The sequence below is a fragment of the Salvelinus fontinalis genome, chromosome 10, assembly GCF_029448725.1.
Source record: "Salvelinus fontinalis isolate EN_2023a chromosome 10, ASM2944872v1, whole genome shotgun sequence".
Lineage (NCBI taxonomy): Eukaryota > Metazoa > Chordata > Actinopteri > Salmoniformes > Salmonidae > Salvelinus > Salvelinus fontinalis.
In genome coordinates, this window is record NC_074674.1 from 24,701,924 (window position 1) to 24,722,988 (window position 21,065).

At 45.1% G+C, this 21,065-nt stretch overlaps 1 pseudogene; it reads left to right on the plus strand.

The window, feature by feature from the left end:
• The window catches only part of LOC129863853 (protein Niban 2-like), a 62,747-nt pseudogene that overhangs the window by 22,452 nt on the left and 19,230 nt on the right, over positions 1-21,065 (plus strand).

A 21,065-nucleotide genomic window follows, 5' to 3' on the forward strand; every position in this document is an offset into this window, starting at 1 on the left:
AGTCCAGGTGCAACAAGGGCCAGTAGGGCCTTGGTCAGGGAGGTGACCAGGAACCTGATGGTCACTCTGACAGAGCTCTAGAATTCCTCTGTGGAGGTAGGAGAACCTTCCAGAAGGACAACTATCTCTGCAGCACTCCACCAATCAGGCCTTTATGGTAGAGTAGCCAGACGAAAGCCCGCTTGGAGTTTAACAAAAGGCACCTAAAGACTCTCAGACCATGAGAAACAAGATTCTCTGGTCTGACGAAACCTGATCGAGCATCTCTGAAGAGACCTGAAAATAGCTGTGCAACAACGCTCCCCATCCAACCTGACAGAGCTTGAGAGGATCTGCAGAGAAGAATGGAGAAACGCCCCAAATACAGGTGTGCCAAGCTTGTGGTGTCATTCCCAAGAAGACTCGAGGCTGTAAGTACTTTGTTAAAGCACATTTAACAGCAATGAGTAAAGGGTCTGAATACTTATGTAAATTCGTTTTTCAGTAGATTTTTTATAAAATAGCAAAAATGTCTAAACTGGTTTTTAGTTTGCCATTATGGAGTATTGTGTGTAGATTGAGGGGGGGGGGGGGGCAATTGTTTACAAATTTTAGAATAAGGATGTGACGTAACAAAATGTGGTTAAAGTCAAGGGGTCTGAATACTTTCGAAAGGCACTGTATGTAACACTCTATCTATGATAAGGCAGAGGATGTAAATCCGTAACATCTAGTTGTTTTTTTCAGCAATAGGTTATGATCAATGATATCAAAAGCTGCACTGAAGTCTTAGCAAAACAGCTCCCACAAGCCTCTTATCAATTTCTTTCAGCCAATCATCAGTCATTTGTGTAAGTACCGAGAATGTTGTATCCTTCCCTATAACCTTGATGACAGTCCTTTGCCAATTTTTGTAATGTAAAATAACATGTATTTTGTCTTTTAATTGAAGGTTTCTATGCATCGGTAACAGGCCGATTTATAGTCAGCTGTTTGAACTTTTTAAAGGGTGCTTTGTTATTCTTGGGCAGTGGAATGACCATTGCCTTTCTCCAGGCCTGAGGGCATATACCGTCTTCTAGGCTTAAATTCAAGATGTTGGAAACAGGAGTTGCAATGTATTCCAGTACCGACCTCAGGAATTGACCATCCAGATTTTTTCACCTCTTCCACACCCAAATTGCCGAACTCAACTACAGTGCTTGCCTTTCATTATTTTGTCCGATATGCATGAATATGAAGACGAAGTTTGCTAATCTTGTCAACAAAAAAGCAATTTAAGTGGTTGGCAATATCAAAGGGTTTTCATTGCGATCGGCTCTTATGAAGGATGGAGCCGAGTTAGCTTTATAGCCTAGAATTTCATTTTAAGGTACTCCAGCGCTTCAGTTTTTATAATTTATCCTGTTCCACAGTGGTTTCCCCCAACAATCATTGAGGGGCTGCACGGTGCAGCGAGGAGCGCCGTGGGAGAAAGGGGGGTGACGAGAGCCTCCGTTGATTCGGTGCTCCGATGTTGTGGAAACCCAGCGGTGAGGTGTTCCCCTGTTTGGGACAGAGGACACATTCTGGTTGCCAGCTGAAAGTGGACATAGAGGGAGTAGAGGGACTGATGTTGGCGAGCACTTGCCTGGCATCGGGGTCTCCAGGACCAGAGTGGGCTCCTGGGGTCAGATAATCCACTTCCAGCGGCGCAAATCTGTTTGCCAGGTGTAATGGATCCTCCAAGTCGCGGCTCGCTCGTGCCCTTTCGTGTAACCATCTCGGCCCAGTCTTTGTGGTGGAGTTGAACAAGCCACCTTCTCCGAGAAGTGGGACAGATCAACTTCGCCCAACTCTCCACCACCCTGGGTGAGATGTGCAGAGCTATTTTTAGCCTGGGCTATAGCTACATTGGTGAACTCATCAATAAGGCTCTGGTTCAGCTCATCGGATAGCCGGCAAAAGTCCTTCTGTAGCCACCCGATATCACGCGGTCACACCAATGGCACTTCCACTCTGTCCCGTTTTGGTTAGTGAACATGTCACAGCAGTAGCATTGGACAGTCAATGGCCATTGATATCCATTGGATCGCCATCGGTAGCGATAATGTTAAGCCACAGCTAGGAGCACTAGCTTAAAATAAAGTCAATTTAAGGCAGTGTGTTCCATGAAGTGCTAAAATAAGCTACAAAAAGACGTGCATCGGTCTTGCTTTGACAGGAGTTGTAATCTTACCATTGTTCCGTTTTTAAAAATTCTGACATTCCATGGCAAAATAACTAGTCGGTTGATTGTCCTTTGTGACATCAGAATTACTGAGTGAGTTTGCCGTGATGAAGACGTAGAGCCTGAACAGGAATGTAGTCAATATGGGATGCCTACCAAATGGCACGCTATTCCCTACATAGTGCTCTCTATAGGCAATAGGGGTCCATTTGAGACAAAACCATGGAGATGTGAGAAATTGAATTACATGCTGACCACACCAGCCGCATTGCGAGCGTGAGCGTTGAATAAAGTGTACATTTATTTTTTGCAATCATTTCATACAAACGTCAATGAGTGTCTGCGTAATCAGGTGTTAAAATAGAACTTGGTTCTATTTTAGACACTTGACGCGCTACAAGTCCTGTGTCTCCCATCTCCTCATTGGTCTTTATGAGCATATACCCACGTTTAAAATAATTAATAAATATTAATTATTTCACCTTTACTTGTTTTCAACTGGCCTACCTGGTTAAATAATCATTTACAACTGAGACCTGGCCAAGATAAAGCAAAGCAGTGCAACAAAAACAACAACAGTTACACATGGGATAAACAAACGTACAGTCAATAACACAAACAAAATATCTATATAGAGTAAGGAGGTAAGGCAATAAATAGGCCATAGTAGCAAGTAATTACAATTTAGCAAATTAACACGAGTGATAGATGTGCAGATGTGCAAGTAATACTGGTGTGCAAAAAAAGTAAATAAAAACAATATGGGGATGATGTAGGTAGTTGGATGGGCTATTTACAGATGGGCTGTGTACAGCTGCAGCGATCGGTAAGCTGCTCAGATAGCTGATGCTTAAAGTTAGTGAGGGAGATATGTCTACAACTTCAGCGATTTGTTCCAGTCATTGGCAGCAGAGAACTGGAAGGAAAGGCGGCCAAAGCAGGTATTGGCTTTGGGGATGACCAGTGAGATATACCTGCTGGAGCGTGTGCTACGGGAGAGTGTTGCTATGGTGACCAGTGAGCTGAGATAAGGCGGAACTTTACCTTGCAAAGACTTATAGATGACCTGGAGCCAGTGGGTTTGGTGACGAATATGTAGCGAGGGCCAGCCGACGAGAGCATACAGGTCTCAGTGGTGGGGGATATATAGGGCTTTGGTGACAATGGATGGCACTGTGATAGCAAACTGGATGCAGTCTGAGTAGTGTTTGAGGCTATTTTGTAAATGACATCGCCGAAGTTGAGGATCGGTAGGATAGTCAGTTTAACGAGGGTATGTTTGGCAGCGTGAGTGACGGAGGCTTTGTTGCTTAATAGGAAGCCGATTTTAGATTAAATGTTTGACTGGAGATGCTTAATGAGTCTGGAAGGAGAGTTTACAGTCTAGCCAGACACCTAGAATATGTGGACAACTACAAATACCGAAATCAGAACCGTCCAGAGTAGTGATGCTCGGAAACCGGATTGCACACCTGAGAAGGTACGGTGGAATTCGAAATGGTCAGTGATCTGTTTAACTTGGCTTTTGAATACTTTTTAGAAAGGCAGGGCAGGATGGATATAGGTCTCTAACAGTTTGGGTCTAGAGTGTCACCCCTTTTGAAGAGGGGGGGCTTTCCAATCTTTGGGAATCTCGGACGATACGAAAGAGGTTTAACAGACTAGTAATAGGGGTTGCAACAATGGCGGCAGATACTTTTAGAGAGGGTCCAGATTGTCTAGCCCAGCTGATTTGTATGGGTCCAGGTTTTGCAGCTCTTTTAGAACATCAGACATCTGGATTTGGGTGAAGGAGAAACTGGGGAGGCTTGGGCAAGTAGCTGCGGTGGGTGCAGAACTGTTGGCCGGGATTGGGGTAGCCAGGAGGAAAGCATGGCCAGCCGTAGAGATTGCTTATTGAAATTCTCAATTTATCGAGGATTTATCAGTGGTGACAGTGTTTCTTAGCCTCAGTGCAGTGGGCAGCTGGGAGGAGATGCTCTTATTCTCCATGGACTTTAGTGTCCCAAAACTTTTTGGAGTTAGAGCTACAGGATGCAAATTTGTTTGAAAAAGCTAGCCTTTGCTTTCCTAAGTGACTGTGTGTATTGGTTCCTGACTTCCCTGAAAAGTTGCAGAGGATGTTTTTGTGCTGGTCGAGGGCGGTCAGGTCTGGAGTGAACCAAGGGCTATATCTGTTCTTAGTGTTACATTTTTTGAAAGGGGCATGCTTATTTATGATGGTGAGGAAATTACTTTTAAAGAATAACCAGATATCCTGTACTGACGGGATGAGGTCAATATCCTTCCAGGATACTCAGGCCAGGTCGATTAGAAAGGCCTGCTTGCTCAAGTGTTTTTTAGGGAGCGTTTGACAGTGATGAGGGGTGGTTGTTTGACCGCGGACCCGTAACGGATGCAGGCAATGAGGCAGTGATCAGAGATCCTGATTGAAAACAGCAGAGGTGTATTTGGAGGGCAAGTTGGTCAGGATAATATGAGGGTGCCCATGTTTACGGATTTAGGGATTAGGAACCCACCTGGTGAGATTGAGGGCATCTATCTTAAATTGTAGGACGGCCTGGGTGTTAAGCATATCCCAGTTTAGGTCACCTAATAGAACGAACTCTGACGATAGATGGGGGGCAATCAATTCACATATGGTGTCCAGGGCACAGCTGGGAGCGGAGGGTTTATTTTTTTTTAAATTAGAAGCTCGAACTGTTTGGGCACAGACCTGGAATGTATGACAGCCTGCAAAGTTCTATCTCTGCAGTAGATTGCAACTCCTCCCCCTTTGGCAGTTCTATCTTGACGGAAAATGTTGTATTTGGGGATACATGTCAGAATTGTTGATGGCCTTCCTGGCTTCAAACACAGCAAGGACATCAGGGTTGGTGGAGTGTGCTAAAGCAGTGAGTAAAACAAACTTAGGGAGGAGGCTTCTGATGTTAACATGCATGAAACCAAGGCTTTTACGGTTACAGAAGTCAACAAATGAGTACCTGGGGACACACAGGGCCTGGGTTAACCTCTACATCACCCGAGGAACAGAGGAGTAGGATGAGGGTACAGCTAAAGGCTATCAGAACTGGTCGTCTAGTGCGTTGGGAACAAAGAATTAAAGGAGACGATTTCTGGGCGTGGTAGGATAGATTCAGTGCGTAATATACAGACGGGTAGGGTGCAGGTACAGTGGAGGTAAACCTAGGCATTGACTGACGATAAGAGGTTGCATCTAGAGGCACTAGTTATGCTAGGTGAGGTCACCGTGTGTGTGGGTGGGACAAAAGAGCTATTTAAGGCATATTGAGTGGTACTAGGGGCGTCGCAGTAAAATAAAACAATGATAACTACCCTAAACAACAGTATACATGGCATATTGACATTAGAGAGAGACCAAGCGAGGCATAAAGCAATCACAGGTGTTGATTGAGAGAGCTAGCTAAGACCACAACGGGTAAGACAACAGCTAATCAGCTAAGACAACAGGTAAAATGGCGATGAATGGGCAGAGAGGGTCAGTTAACTACACACAGGGCCTGAGTTTGAGGCTGGGGATCGACAGATGAACAAAATGGAGTACCGTGATTAATGAACAGTCCAGCAGGCATCAGCGATGTAGCCAAGTGATCATAGGGTTCAGTGAACAGCAATAGATGATAGATGAAACGGGGAAGCCGTAATGTAGTTGTTACTACCCTAGCTGGGAGATGCGCCTGGCTCGAGGCTAACTGGTGCTAGCTCTGGGACAAGGGTGTTACCGACGTGCCCTCAACCGGACATCAGACGGAATTACGTCGGCAGACCAGTCGTGATGGATCGGCGGGGCTCCGTGTCGACAAAGGGTCCAGGCCAAATTAGCAAAAGCGGTATTGTAGCTGGAGTAATTTTGTTTGCTAGCCTCGAGCCAGGCGCATCTCCCGGCTAACTGGTGCTAGCTTCGGGACAAGGGCGTTAGCCACTTCGGTGCGTCCTGTGGAAAGGTCCAGAGCTTACGGCAGGAATCCGGTGACGTAGTTTCTTCTAGTCGTGTTAGTGAAGAGTCCGGGAGGCATCAGCTGTGTAGCCGAGTGATCATAGGGTCCACTGAGCAGGCCGGGAGATCGGCCTGGCTCAAGGCTAGCTTCGGGGCGTGGGAGATTTGAACTGAGGTCCAGACTCCAGTCCAGTTGGTGGCAGTAATGCACCTTTAAAGTTGGTTGCCAACCACCATATGAAGTCCGAAGAAGACTGAACACTGAGAGATTACTCCAATTAATCCACAGATAAAAAGGGGAAAGTTAGTTAGTTTCTAGTAGAGGACCTTGTGCATTTCAGGTAAAATAACAGCAATGTTTATCCCAGGACAAATTAGCTCGCAACAGCAAGCTAGCTAGCTAAATGTTCGTGAATGTTTTCTTGTTTTGACCTTTCTCCAAATTAATATATTTGGTTGAGTTTGTTTTGATATTTCAACTTGTGTGTCCTGATTTGCGTCTGGTGAGGATAGACAAACTCAACATACGCACGCACGGGGCTGGTTTGGGCACTTTCACAGAAAGGTGAAACAATAACAGTGATTATTAATTGAGTGAAGTAGAGCACGCCGATGAAATCACATGAACAGACATGTTTGGTTCCACAGGTGGCCGAAGCAGCTAAACAATAACATGGTGATCACTGCACTGTTATCATCAACTGATGGGCCTCAGATTTTACCTCAGCACCTTCTCATAATGCCCTTTTTAAATAAACACACTCTTGAGTCTGGACCATTAACAACCCACGCCCTGGGAGGATCTGACCCGTGTTTACTTGGGATCAAAGCGCGCTCACACACACACACACACACACACACAATGGTTCTGACAATGTTTGTGTCCATTTTAGACTAACTCCTTTGAAGAGGTCTTCTCATATTTATTCCGCTGATTTGATGTAAAGCATTCTCTAAGTTGGGTGTATTAGAGCCATGCAGTGTATCGTTACCAGAAGTACAAGCACATTTCTCTCTCAGACCCATCATTTGCCTATTTATGAGTAACACGTACACACCACATTGGGTGGGCTTAACACACCCAGCTGCACATTGACTAGTGTCTTCAACATTCTTTACAAACATGAAAAAGCTCCAGAATCTTCACCCCTCTCTGGAGCCAAGCAGAGCCATGGTACAGCCCCTACCTGTCCAGGCCTGCTAGCCCTCCAGTCACTCCTCTAAAGACACAACATTCCTGCTGTGCACTTCCTTCCACTGCAGTGAAGGAGCAGTGACAGTGCTCATTAGCAGTTTAACTGTCTTCTCTTCTGCTCATGGCTGTTAAGAGCGCTGAGCTGGAAATAGTTACAACTGATAGTAATTGAATTGAAGGGGAAATGCTGGGATGGTGTGTTTAAAAAAATAAAATAAAAAATGATTGGCCTATTCGGTTTGTCCTCAGCCCCTTTCTCTTGGGTCTGTAATGTACTAGGTGAGGTTTCACTCCTCTTATAGGCCCTCCGTGTTTAGATGGGGTGTGTCTGTTTCTATGCATCCGTGCATGTGAGTAAATATAACACATTTAGGACAGTACTCATGTACGTAACTAGAAGGGCAACATATGCATGACAACATGCACATGACTCATGTTGTCATTTCCTGCAGGTGTGCTCAACTGTATTTGAGAAGTAGTAGTTAGCAGAACTGGAAGTAGTCGTTAGAGGAATTGTGTTGGTCAGAATTCTCGTTTAGTATTTCACTCTTTCTTTCTAGGACTGTATGGTTCAGTGTATAGTGCCTCTTGTTACTTAGAATATCACTAAAGATAAGTTGCAGGGAGCATAATACTGCGCCCAAAGAACTGCTTTGAATAGTGGTTCAGTGCTAACCAGAGCATTTACACAGTGAAGATGCTGCAAGGCGATATAGTCTGACCAGTACAGAAACACCATTCAGTCTTCCCTCACAAGTCTCTAACCACAGATGCAAACACATTGTGTGGCTTGCTGCATATTCTGGGCTCGCAGGGGAATTGGTTATCATAAAGTGCAGTCCAATAAAAGTGATTTGCATCACATTCAGAGGATGGATTGTTTGCTGGGGTAGGACTGACTTCTAAGGCTTCATCTGAAATGGCACCCTATTCCCTTATTTATATTCCTCTGCTTTTTCAAAAGTAGTGCACTATATAGGGTGCCATGGTGTGAATTTGAAGAAAATGGCTGAGTTCTCTATTTTTCCCTTTCGTAGTGTTAGTAGTCACAGGCAGTTGTCACTGGGCAAAAATGGCTTTGTTGCTGTTATACCTGGTGTCCATGACAACCACTTGTTCCTGTGGCTTCACCTGTGGCAGGTGATGGTATTATCACTTGATGACATCTTCATTACCTATACACCTAAAGGTTTAGAAAAGTACACTACATGACCTAAAGTATGTGGACACCTGCTCGTCAAACATCTCATTCCAAAATCATGAGCATTAATATGGAGTTGGTCTCCCCTTTGCTGCTCGCCGCCATTGGACACTGGAGCAGTGGAAACGATTTCTCTGGAGTGATGAATCACACTTCACCATCTGGCAATCCGACGGACAAATCTGGGTTTGGGGGATGCCAGAAGATTGCTACCTGCATAGTACCAACTGTAAAGTTTTTTTTATTTTGTGGTTTGGGTTAGGCTCCTTAGTTCCAGTGAAGGGAAGTCTTAACACTACAATATACATTCAAGACAAATCTGTGCTTCCAACTTTGTGGCATCAGTTTAGGGAAGACCCTTTCCTGTTTCAGCATGACAATACCCCTGTGTACAAAGCGAGGTCCATACAGAAATGGTTTGTCGAGATCGGTGTGAAAGAACTTGCCTGGCCTGCACACAGCCCTTACCTGAACCCCATCAAACACCTTTGGGATAAATTGGAACGCCAACTGAGAGCCAGGCCTAATCGCCCAACATCAGTGCTCGACCTCGCTAATGCTCTTGTGGTTGAATGGAAGCAAGTCCACGCAGCAATGTTGAAAAGCCTTCCCTGAAGAGTGGAGGCTGTTATAGCAGCAAAGAGAGGACCAACTCTATATTAATGCCCATGACTGAGCTTGAGAGGATCATGGGCATTAATCGTCTACACACAATACCCCCTATTAACAAAGCAAATGTATTAAAAATAAACACATTTACTTAAGTATTCATAAGTATTTATTCAGGACTCTGTAAATCACTGCCAAAAGGTGCTTCAGTCTCGAGTCTTCTTGGGTATGACGCTACAAGCTTGGCACATCTGCATTTTGGGAGTTTCTCCCATTCTTCTCTGCAGATCCTCTCAAGCTCTGTCAGGATGGATGGAGAGCGTTGCTGCACAGCTATTTTCAGGTCTCTCCGGAGATGTTCAATCGGGTTCCAGTCCGGGCTCTGGCTGGGACACTCAAGGACATTCAGAGACTTGTCCCGAAACCTCTCCTGCATTGTCTTGGCTGTGGTTCACCTTCCAAGGTTCCTGAGCATTCTGGAGCAGGTTTTCATCAAGTATTTCTCTGTACTTCTGCTTTCCCTCGATCCTGACTAGTCTGCCAGTACCTGCCACTGAAAAACATCCCAACAGCAAGATGCTGCCACCAACCTGCTTTACCTTAGGGATGGTGCCAGGTTTCCTCCAGATGCGCAGCTTGGCATTCAGGCCAAAGAGTTTAATCCTGGTTTCATCAGACCAGAGAATCTTGTTTCTCATGGTCCGAGTTCTTTTTAGGTGACTTTTTTGGCGAACTTCAAGCGAGCTGTCGTGCCTTTTTATGGAGTGGCTTCCGTCTGGCCTCTATCATAAAGGCCTGCTTGGTGGAGTGCTGCAGAGATGGTTGTCCTTCTGGAAGGTTCTCCCATCTCCACAGAGGAACTCTGGAGCTCTGTCAGTGACCATCAGGTTCCTGGTCACCTCCCTAAACAAGCCCCCCCAGATTGCTCAGTTTGGCCGGGCGGCCGGCTCAAGCTAGAGTTTCTTGGTGGTTCCAAACTTCTTCCATTTAATTTCACTAGGGTAGGGGGCAGCATTTGCAATTTTGGATGAAAAGCGTGCCCAAATTAAACTGCCTGCTATTCAGGCCCAGAAGATAGGATATGCATATAATTAGTAGATTTGGATAGAAAACACTAAAGTAGTGTAAGCATTTGGATTACTGGACAAAACGCGCAAACAAAAAGGAGGTTTTTTGGTCATAAAGAGGGACAGTATCGAACAAAACAAACATTTATTGTCTAACATGGAGACCTGGGAGTGCCACCAGATGAAGATCATCAAAGGTAAGTGATTCATTTTAATGCTATTTCTGACTTTTGTGACACTCTCCTTGGCTGGAAAATGGCTGTATGGGTTTCTGTGGCTACAGCTTTCGCTGTAAAGCCTTTTTTTTAAATCGGACAGAGCGGTTGCATTAAGGAGAAGTTGTATGTTTAACACTTGTATTGTTGATTAGTATTTCTGTAATTTGATGTGGCTCTCTGCACTTTCACCGGATGTTTGTTTGAGACAATGCATTTCTGACCATAACGCGCCAATGTAAACAGATGTTTGGATATAAATATGAACTTTATCGAACAAAACATACATGTATTGTGTAACATGAAGTCCTATGAGTGCCATCTGAATACACTTAAGTGATTCATTTTAATGCTATTTCTGACTTTTGTGACACTTTGGCTGGAAAAATGGCTGTATGGTTTTCTGTGACTAGGTGCTGACCTAACATAATCGCATGGTGTGCTTTCGCAGTAAAGCCTTTTTGAAATCGGACACTGGTTGGATTTACAAGAAGTTTATCTTTAAAATGGTGGATAATTCTTGTCTCTTTGAGGAATTTTTATTATGGGATTTCTGTTTTGAATTTGGTGCCCTGTTGTCGAGGTGGGACTTGTACCAGAGAGGTTACGAATGATGGAGGCCACTGTTCTTGGACCTTCAATCTGCAGAAATGTTTTGGTACCTTTCCCCGTTTCAAGTTGTAGAAACATCTCCGGGATGATCAATGGAAACAGGATGCACTTGAGCTCAATTTCGAGACTCATAGCAAAGGGTCTGAATAATGCAAGCTTTGACATCAGTTTTTTGTAATACATTTGCAAAAATGTATAACCTGTTTTTGCGTTGTCATTTTAAAGGGTATTGGGTGTAGATTGAGGAGGATTTTTTTGTTGAAATAAGCTGAACAAAATGTGGAAAAAGGGAAGGTCTGAATACTTTCCGACTGCACTAATACACATGCATTGATACATACATTTATACAACCGTTCAAAAGTTTGGGGTCGCTTAGAAATGTCCGTTTTTTTAAAAAAGAAAAGCAAAAAATGTTGTCCATTAAAATAGATCAGAAATACAGTGTAGACAATGTTAATGTTGTAAATGACTATTGTAGCTGGAAACGGCAGATTGTACACCTATGCAGATATTCCATTAAAACAGAGGCCCATTGGCAGTTTCATAAAATAGTATCCACAAAACACCAGTCTCCACGTCAACAGTGAAGAGGTGACTCAGGGATGCTGGCCTTCTAGGCAGTTACTCTGTCCCGTGTCTGTTTTGCCCATCTTAATATTAGATTTTTATTGGCCAGTCAGATGGCTTTTCTTTGCATTTCTGTTGCCTCTTCACTGTTGACGTTGAGACTGGTGTTTTGCGGGTACTATTTAATGAAGCTGCCAGTTGAGGACTTGTGAGGCGTCTGTTTCTCAAACTAGACACTAATATACTTGTCCTCTTGCTCAGTTGTGCACCGGGGCCTCCCACTCCCTTTTCTATTCTGGTTAAAGCCAGTTTGAGCTGTTCTGTGAAGGGAGTTGTACACAGCATTGTACGAGATTCAGTTTCTTGGCAATTTCTCGCAAGGAATATCCTTCATTTCTCAGAACAACTTTCTTCTGACGAGTTTCAGAAGAAAGTTCTTTGTTTCTGGACATTTTGCTCCTATAATCAAACCCACAAAAACTGACGCTCCAGATACTCAACTAGTCTAAAGAAAGACGGTTTTATTGATTCTTTAATCAGAACAACAGTTTTCAGCTGTGCTAACATAATTGCAAAAGGGTTTTCTAATGATCAATTAGCCTTTTAAAATGATAAACTTGGATTAGCTAACACAACGTGCTATTGGAACACAGGAGTGATGGTTGATGATAATGGGCCTCTGGATGCCTATGTAGATATTCCATTAAAAATCTGTTTCCAGCTACAATAGGCATTTACAACATTAACAATGTCTACACTGTATTTCTGATCAATGTGATGTTATTTTAATGGACAAAAAATGTGCTTTTCTTTCAAAAAACAACATTTCTAAGTGACCCCAAACTTTTGAACGGTGTGTATATCGATGTGTTATTTCTTTCATCACTAACACATACACACAGTACCCCACTGACTCCCCCATGAATTGCTGTTTCAGCGTTGTCTCAATGAAGAGTTTGGTGTTCGACAAGCAACATGCCCACAGTTACGAGCCCGGCTTGATTGAGCGACAGGTACAGGATCAATATCCCCCTTCATGGATAAAGCCTGAGCTGGAATGTGACGCTAGCTGACACTGGCTAACTTGATAAAATCCTGAAAATATCTAGTGTTGTATTATAGCCCTCCTGGCCTGATCACCACACCACCACTTCACTGCTTTAACCTTGAGCAGACTGAGTGGGCCATATTTCTGCCATGGTGGGGTCTGTTTACAATTGTGCATACACACAGAGAGACAGGCTGGATGTGAAGGCCTGGGAACTGGGATCTGGCTGTGGTAGGAGTCGGGAGTCACGCCAACCACAGTAGTGCAGAGAGGGAGACGGAAATGCCTCAAATAAAGAGACATTGGTAAATGCTACCACATGTTCTATTTTTACAAAACACACACTTTCTCATGTCTGCTACTACTCTGGATGCAATCTGTTCCCTTATCTTGGTATAAGTAAAGGTTTCCAACAAGCCTTTTTGTGAATTAAACATTATTCCCTTTTCCAGGGTATTGCCTCCAAGCACTAAGATATGCTTCCCATGTGTGGGAGTTAATTTGTGTTGAGATATACTTAGTGGCCAGTTTAATAGGTACATCACCCTGTTCACGAAAAATGAGGTCCGGTTAGGTCCTTTTTATACCGATTGAACAACGTTTCCACGCCTTGAAGAATTTGGGCTGTTCTGGAGGCAAAGGGGGGTATATAAATGTCCTCTCACTGTCAACTGTGTTTATTTTCAGCAAACTTAACATGTGTAAATATTTGTATGAACATAAGATTCAACAACTGAGACAAACTGAACAAGTTCCACAGACATGTGACTAACAAATGGAATTATGTGTCCCTGAACAAAGCGGGGGGTCAAAATCAAAAGTTACAGTCAGTTTCTGGTGTGGCCACCAGCTGCATTAAGTACTGCAGTGCATCTCATCGATTTGCCAGTTCTTGCTGTGAGATGTTACCCCACTCTTCCACCAAGGCACCTGCAAGTTCCCGGATATTTCTGAGGAATATGGCCCTAGCCCTCATCCTCCGATCCAACAGGTCCCAGATGTGCTCAATGGGATTGAGATCCGGGCTCTTCGTTGGCCATGGCAGAACACTGACATTCCTGTCTTGCAGGAAATCACATGCAGAACGAGCAGTATGGCTGGTGGCATTGTCATGCTGGAGGGTCATGTCACGATGAACCTGCAGGAAGGGTACCACATGAGGGAGGAGGTTATCTTTCCTGTAACGCACAGCGTTGAGATTGCCAGCAATGACAACAAGCTCAGTCCGATGTTGTAAAACACTGCCCCAGAACTTGACGGACCCTCCAAATCGATCCCGCTCCAAAGTACAGGCCTCAGTGTAACGCTCATTCCTTCGACAATAAACTCAAATCTGGCCATCACCAAGGTGAGACAACCGCGACTCGTCAGTGAAGAGCACTTTTTGCCAGTCCTGTCTGGTCCACCGACGGTGGGGTTGTGCCCATAGGTGACGTTGTTGCTGGTGATGTAAGGCAGGTCCTCACCAGACAACAAGCCCTCCAGTCCAGCCTCTCTCTCTCAGCCTATTGCGGACAGTCTGAGCACTGATGGAGGGATTCTGCGTTCCTGGTGTAACTCAGAAGTTGTTGCCATACTGTACCTGTCCCGCAGGTGTGATGTTTGCATGTACCGATCCTATGCAGGTGTTACACGTGGTCTGCCACTATGAGGACGATCAGCTGTCTGTCCTGTCTCCCTGTAGTGCTGTCTTAGGCGTCTCACAGTATGGACATTGCAATTTATTGCCCTGCCCACATCTGCAGTCCTCATTCCTCCTTGCAGCATGCATAAGGCACGTTCACGCAGATGAGTAGGGACCCTGGGCATCTTTCTTTTGGTGTTTTTCAGAGTCAGTAGAAAGGCCTCTTCAGTGTCCTAAATTTTCATAACTGTGACCTTAATTGCCTGCCGTCTGTAAGCTGTCAGTGTCTTAAAGGCAGTTCCACAGGTGCATGTTCATTAATTGTTTGTGGTTCATTGAACAAGCATGGGAAACAGTGTTTAAACCCTTTACAATGAAGATTTGTGACTTGAAAAAAGTCTTGAAAAAGATGTCTCTTTTTTTGCTGAGTTTACATGTAGTTTAGTAAAAGTTCACACCGAAATAACAGATCGTTATTTTTATGAAGGGCAATCCTGTTTTAAAAGGGGCCCGTCCCTCTTCTTCCCTGGTGACACATTTTTCTTGCTGTGTGACGCTCTACTCCCTATGTAGTGTACTACTTTTGAGTGCACCATATCAAATCAAATTTCAAATTTATTTATATAGCCCTTCGTACATCAGCTAATATCTTGAAGTGCTGTACAGAAACCCAGCCTAAAACCACAAACAGCCAGCAATGCAGGTGTAGAAGCACGGTGGCTAGGAAAAACTTCCTAGAAAGGCCAAAACCTAGGAAGAAACCAGGCTATGAGGGGTGGCCAGTCCTCTTCTGGCTGTGCCGGGTGGAGATTATAACAGAACATGGCCAAGATGTTCATAAATGACCAGCATGGTCAAATAATAATAATCACAGTAGTTATCGAGGGTGTAGCAAGTCAGCACCTCAGGAGTAAATGTCAGTTGGCTTTTCATAGCCGATCATTAAGAGTATCTCTACCGCTCCTGCGGTCTCTAGAGAGTTGAAAACAGCAGGCCTGGGACAGGTAGCACGTCCGGTGGGCAGGTCAGGGTTCCATAGCCGCAGGCAGAACAGTTGAAACTGGAACAGCAGCAAGGCCAGGTGGACTGGGGAGGAGTCATCATGCCCGGTAGTCCTGACGCATGGTCCTAGGGCTCAGGTCCTCCGAGAGAAAGAGAGAATTAGAGAGAGCATACTTAAATTCACACAGGACACCGGATAAGACAGGAGAAGTATTCCAGATAAAACAAACTGACCCTAGCCCCCCGACACACAAACTACTGCAGCATAATACTGGAGGCTGAGACAGGAGGGGTCAGGAGACACTGTGGCCCCATCCGATGATACCCCCGGTCAGGGCCAAACAGGAAGGATATAACCCCACCCACTTTGCCAAAGCACAGCCCCCGCACCACTAGAGGGATATCTTCAACCACCAACTTACAATCCTGAGACAAGGCCGAGTATAGCCCACAAAGATCTGCGCCATGGCACAAACCAAGGGGGGGGGGGGGGGGGGGGGGGGGGCTCGGCTCAACCCAGACAGGAAGATCACGTCATATAGGGAAGTACACTATATATATATATATATGGAATAGGGTGCCATTTTGGATACAGCCATGGCCAGCTGACCTGTATGTCTGTGTTCTCATGAATGCCAAGACAGACTAGCCCCATTTCACCCATCAGCCCAGAGTTGGCATGGGGGTAGAGGGAGGGCTTCCTGTCTGTCTAGCCTTCGCCATTTAATTTCCTCTCTTTGTCAAACCCACAGCCAAGGCATGCAGGATAGACACATGAGCACGCGCACACATTTCCACATGACTAGACTACATCACAGACACACTCAAGTGGGTCTTTCCTGGACGCTTAACTCTTGTGGAGTCATGAAGTGATATGCGAGTCTGTTATGTAAGAGTATTTTTCCCCCAAACGTTTATATTTAGCAGGGGTCTCCTACATAGTATTTTCTCAGTAGGTTGCTTGACTTCGACTAAGCTTAGTGCTATCCTCTACTGATTCTGTGGAGGGTTGTAGTCGTTAGGTCGCATCTGTACGTTGGTGCAATCAATGGCTCCTCACCATTCTGTTTACCTGGCATAGTGATTTGTATGCACATGTTGCCACATTGTGTGTTCTTTGTATGCATGCTGTGGAGCTCTGTGCCTGCCAGATGGCTGGATAGGACATCTGCTTGCTTGCTATTCAATTAATGTCCATACCTCTTAACACACTACCTACTAGACAGTGTTTCAATACAGTGACCTTGAGAGAAACAGATTTCAGACTTATTTCAGAATACCCTGACCTTGAAGGCTGGTGTATTTTCACCACATATGCAAACCCACATGAGTGCTGACTTCCTGAAAGCGAAATAGCCCTATGAACATGTGTGTGCTGACTCCTCTTCAGCTGCCTACCATTGTCCCTGCTGCTACTGGAAGGGGTCGTTACCATAGTAACTACACCGCCTCTGTCACTTCCTGTTTTGGGCATGACTCCGCTGCCTGACGAGGGCTGTGATTCCTGTTGTCCCACGGTCAAGTTACTATTATTAACGAATAGCCGCTGTGGTGGAACATGGCTGGTTTATGACGGGCCAAGAGGTCGTTGATAATGTTCTAGCAATTTCCTTGAGCAAATAGATTTTTCAAATTGTTCTATTACCTGAATAGTTTGATAGCTGGTCACTCGGTACAGTTGATACAGTTTGTTTGGAAGACACAAAACAGGCGTATCTCTCAGGGCCTTCCCAATTGGCATCATTCCGTATATAGTGCACTTATGACCAGAGCCTTATGGGACCTGGTCAAAAACAGTGCACTATTTAATTTTATTTATTTTACCGTTATTTTACGAGGTAAGTTGACTGAGAACACGTTCTCATTTGCAGCAACGACCTAGGGAATAGTTACAGGGGAGAGGGGGATGAATGAGCCAATTGTAAACTGGGGATTATTAGGTGACCATGATGGTTTGAGGGCCAGATTGGGAATTTAGCCAGGACACCGGGGTTAACACCCCTACTCTTACGATAAGTGCCATGGGATCTTTAATGACCTCAGAGAGTCAGGACACCCGTTTAACGTCCCATCCGAAAGACGGCACCCTACACAGGGCAGTGTCCCCAATCACTGCCCTGGGGCATTGGGATATATATATATATATATTTTAGACCAGAGGAAAGAGTGCCTCCTACTGGCCCTCCAACACCACTTCCAGCAGCATCTGGTCTCCCATCCAGGGACTGACCAGGACCAACCCTGCTGGTATGCAGGGTGGTATGCTGCTGGCTATAACTATATAGGGTACCATTTGAGACTCGACCTCAGTGTTCATACGGAAGCATTTCAAATGTCACAATCACTTCCACCACAGAAGCTCCAGCCTATCGTAACTGTGTGCTCTTGCCTGCCCCCTCCAGGTCTGTCAGAAGAATGCAGGGTGCAGACCCCTGCCTTCACGGATGCTGTGCGGCTCCACAGGCAGGCTCAGGGACACTACGGCACCTGGGACATGATGTGTGGAGGGCCACCACAGGTGAGAGGAACACTATGGAGCTGGCTCTACCTCCTTGAGGACTTAGTTACATTTAGTTAACCTTGTTTAATTTGAATGTATTGTGAATAGGTGATGCTAACACCATACAGTACTTACAGCAGGTGTGTTGAGTCACGGCCTTAGCTAAACCTTGAGTAGTCAGTGTCCATGATGGATGTGAGTCAGGCAGCTGGTGTGTATTTGAGGTCTGTCTACTGAGGATTTGTTGACTGTTTGTCTGAGAGTACAGATGGGAGGAGGAATTGAACTCTCCTCCTGAGAAAACGTAAGGTTACTTGCATAACATCAGTTCTCTGATATGCGTTAGATGCTGTATCTCACATGAGGGATTCACAAGAATCTTATAAGCTCAAAGAACCAATCACACATCTGTCGGAGACGTACAGGTCGAGTGTCAAATGAGTTCAGCCCCTCTCAAACTAAAGAGCCACTCACCCGCCTTCTGGTCATTCTCGAGCATGCCGAATGTCCTCACACTCCTGTGAGTAGAGGAATACGGTGAGATCTCACTCATAATATCAGGGTTACACAAGTAACCTTAAGTCATCTGTCCATTATTAGTTTCAATATCTCAAATGAGGGATATGGCCAACTCCCGTGTTGCAACATGCTCTCTGAAGCCCGGTAACTGCAACATATCAACCCTCAGAGGCCCAGACACTAAGGACCGTATGCACCAAAGAATGTGCAATGACGTCTAGCTGGTAGAACCTCCTAAACGTATGAGGGGGTGTCCAACAAGCTGCATCGCAAGGGCATCTCCTTGCAGGAGAATTGAACAGTGCCCAAGAAGTAGCCATACCTCTCTCTGGTGGAGTGAGGCCTTCCGGAGGCTGGAACGCTTTACTATTATAGGCCAATATAATAGCTTCTACCATCCAATGTGATAACCGTTGTCGGGTTATGCCCTTGCAGGGAGGCACCCATGACAGAGTTGGTCGTTCTTGTGCAAAGCTCTCGTTCAATCCGCTCATACTGGACAAAAACGGTGGAGTCACTCTTCTGTAGAAGGGAAAGGCGGCGGATGGAAAGCCACAAGGTCCAAGGCGAGAATTGTAATTGCCGCTGACCTTTAGGCATAAAGGCAGGGTTGGGCAATAAGGTAACCTTGGAAAAGCCCTGTGCCAACTGTAGGCATGAATCTCTCGCTTTGCGGTCATAAGGGCGACCAATAAAGCAGTCTTAAAGCAGGGATATGTCATCTCCACGCTTTCCAGCAGCGCAAAAGGCTGCTGTGAAATGGCCTCGAGCACAACAGACAAATCCCATGACTGGACTAAAGGCTTGGGAACTGGCCGTAAGCGACGCGCCCCCTCCATGGCTCTCGAGTATGACAGCGGTCTAAGGCACTGCATCTCAGTGCAAGAGACGTCACTACAGTCCCCTGGTTCAAATCCAGGCTATATCACATCAAGCTGTGATTGGGAGTCCCATAGGGCGGCACACAATTGGCCCAGCGTCGTCCGGGTTTGGCCGGGGTAGGCCATCATTGTAAATAAAAATTTGTTCTTAACTGACTTGCCTAGTTAAATAAAGGGCCCATTTTTTTTATTTTAACCGTGTTATTGTCGAAGCCTATGTGACAGGCCGAGAAGGCGGCTAGATAGACCTTATCAGTGGAGAAAGCGTTACCTCCGTTCAAATAAGTCTAAAAATACAAAGCATTGGTCAGGAATGATGTGTTTCTGGTCACACCACTTCTCAAAAATGCACCACTTGATTCCATACAGAGGGCGTGTAGAAGTAGCCCTCTGGATAGTCTCAATGACTCTGAGAGGGCAGGCCTGTCACATCCAGATTTAATCTCTCACGGGCCAGGCCCAGGGGGCCATGGTGTCTGGGTAAGGTTGTAAAATTTGCTTGGGTCAGCAGATCCCTGCGTAATGGCAGTTGCCAGGGCTCGACGTACAGCAGGAAAATGAGCTCCGCTATGCAGAGCTTGCCTGGCCATCGAGGGGCTACCAAGTTGAGGGATGAGCCTTCTTCCCTCACTCTGGCTAGATTGGGGCTGAGGGGAGTAAAGGTATAACGCAACACCCTCTGCCAAGCGTGTGCCAGCAAATTCAACCGGAGTTGTCTCCAGCTTGCGTGAAGAATAGCGGGTAGTGCGTGTTTTCGTGCGAAGAGATCTTCGGATGCTTGACGGTATCTCTCCCAGATCTGGTTCACCCCTTGGGTATTTGGTATTTTATTAGGATCCCCATTTAGCTGTTGCGATAAGCAGCAGCTTCTCTTCTTGGGGTCCACGTGAAACATGACATCATACAGAACATTAAACTAGAACAGCTCAAGGACTGAACTACTCAAAGGTTCGGTACTGACTCAATACTGAAGAAAAAAATCTGGTTACCTGAGCAATACGAGATGTTGCATGCAATCATGGCTATCATGGCTCTATATAATACTGTGTTTCTTTCAATTCATTCTGGATTTGGGGACTGTAACAAGTTGGTGGCATGTCTGGTGGTAAGTGTGTGTGTCAGTGCTGTGTGTTAACTGTGCAAGCAATTTAGTAATTTTCCACACATTAATGTTAAACACTGAATAAAAATGTAAAGTGTTGGTTTTATGAGCTGAAATAAAAAATCGCAGAAATGTTCCATATTCACAAAAATCTATTTCTCACAAATGTTGTGCACAAATGTGTTTACATCCCTGTTAGTGAGCATTTCTCATTTGCCAAGATAATCCATCCACCTGACAGGTGTGGCATATCAAGAAGCTGATTAAATAGCATGATCACTACACAGGTGCACCTTGTGCTGGGGGAAATAAAAGGCCACTCTAAAATGTGAAGTTTTGTAACACAACACAATGTCAGTCTCAAGTTGAGGCATGCTGACTTAAGGAATGTCCACCAGAGCTGTTGCCAGAGAATTGAATGTTCACTTTTTGACCTTAAGCCGCCTCAAACGTATTTTTTTTACAGAGAATTTGTCAGTACATCCAACCGGCCTCAACCTCAGACCAAGTGTATGGTATCGTGTGTGAGCGTTTTGCTGATGTCACTGTTGTGAACAGAGTGCCCCATGGTGGCGGTGTTTTTTAAAATTTATTTAAAAAAACATTTATTTATCTGTTATTTTACCAGGTAAGTTGACTGAACACGTTCTCATTTGCAACAACGACCTGGGGAATAGTTACAGGGGAGAGGGGGATGAGTGAGCCAATTGTAAACTGGGGATTATGGTATGGGCAGGCATAAGCTACGGACAACAAACACAATTGCATTTAATCGA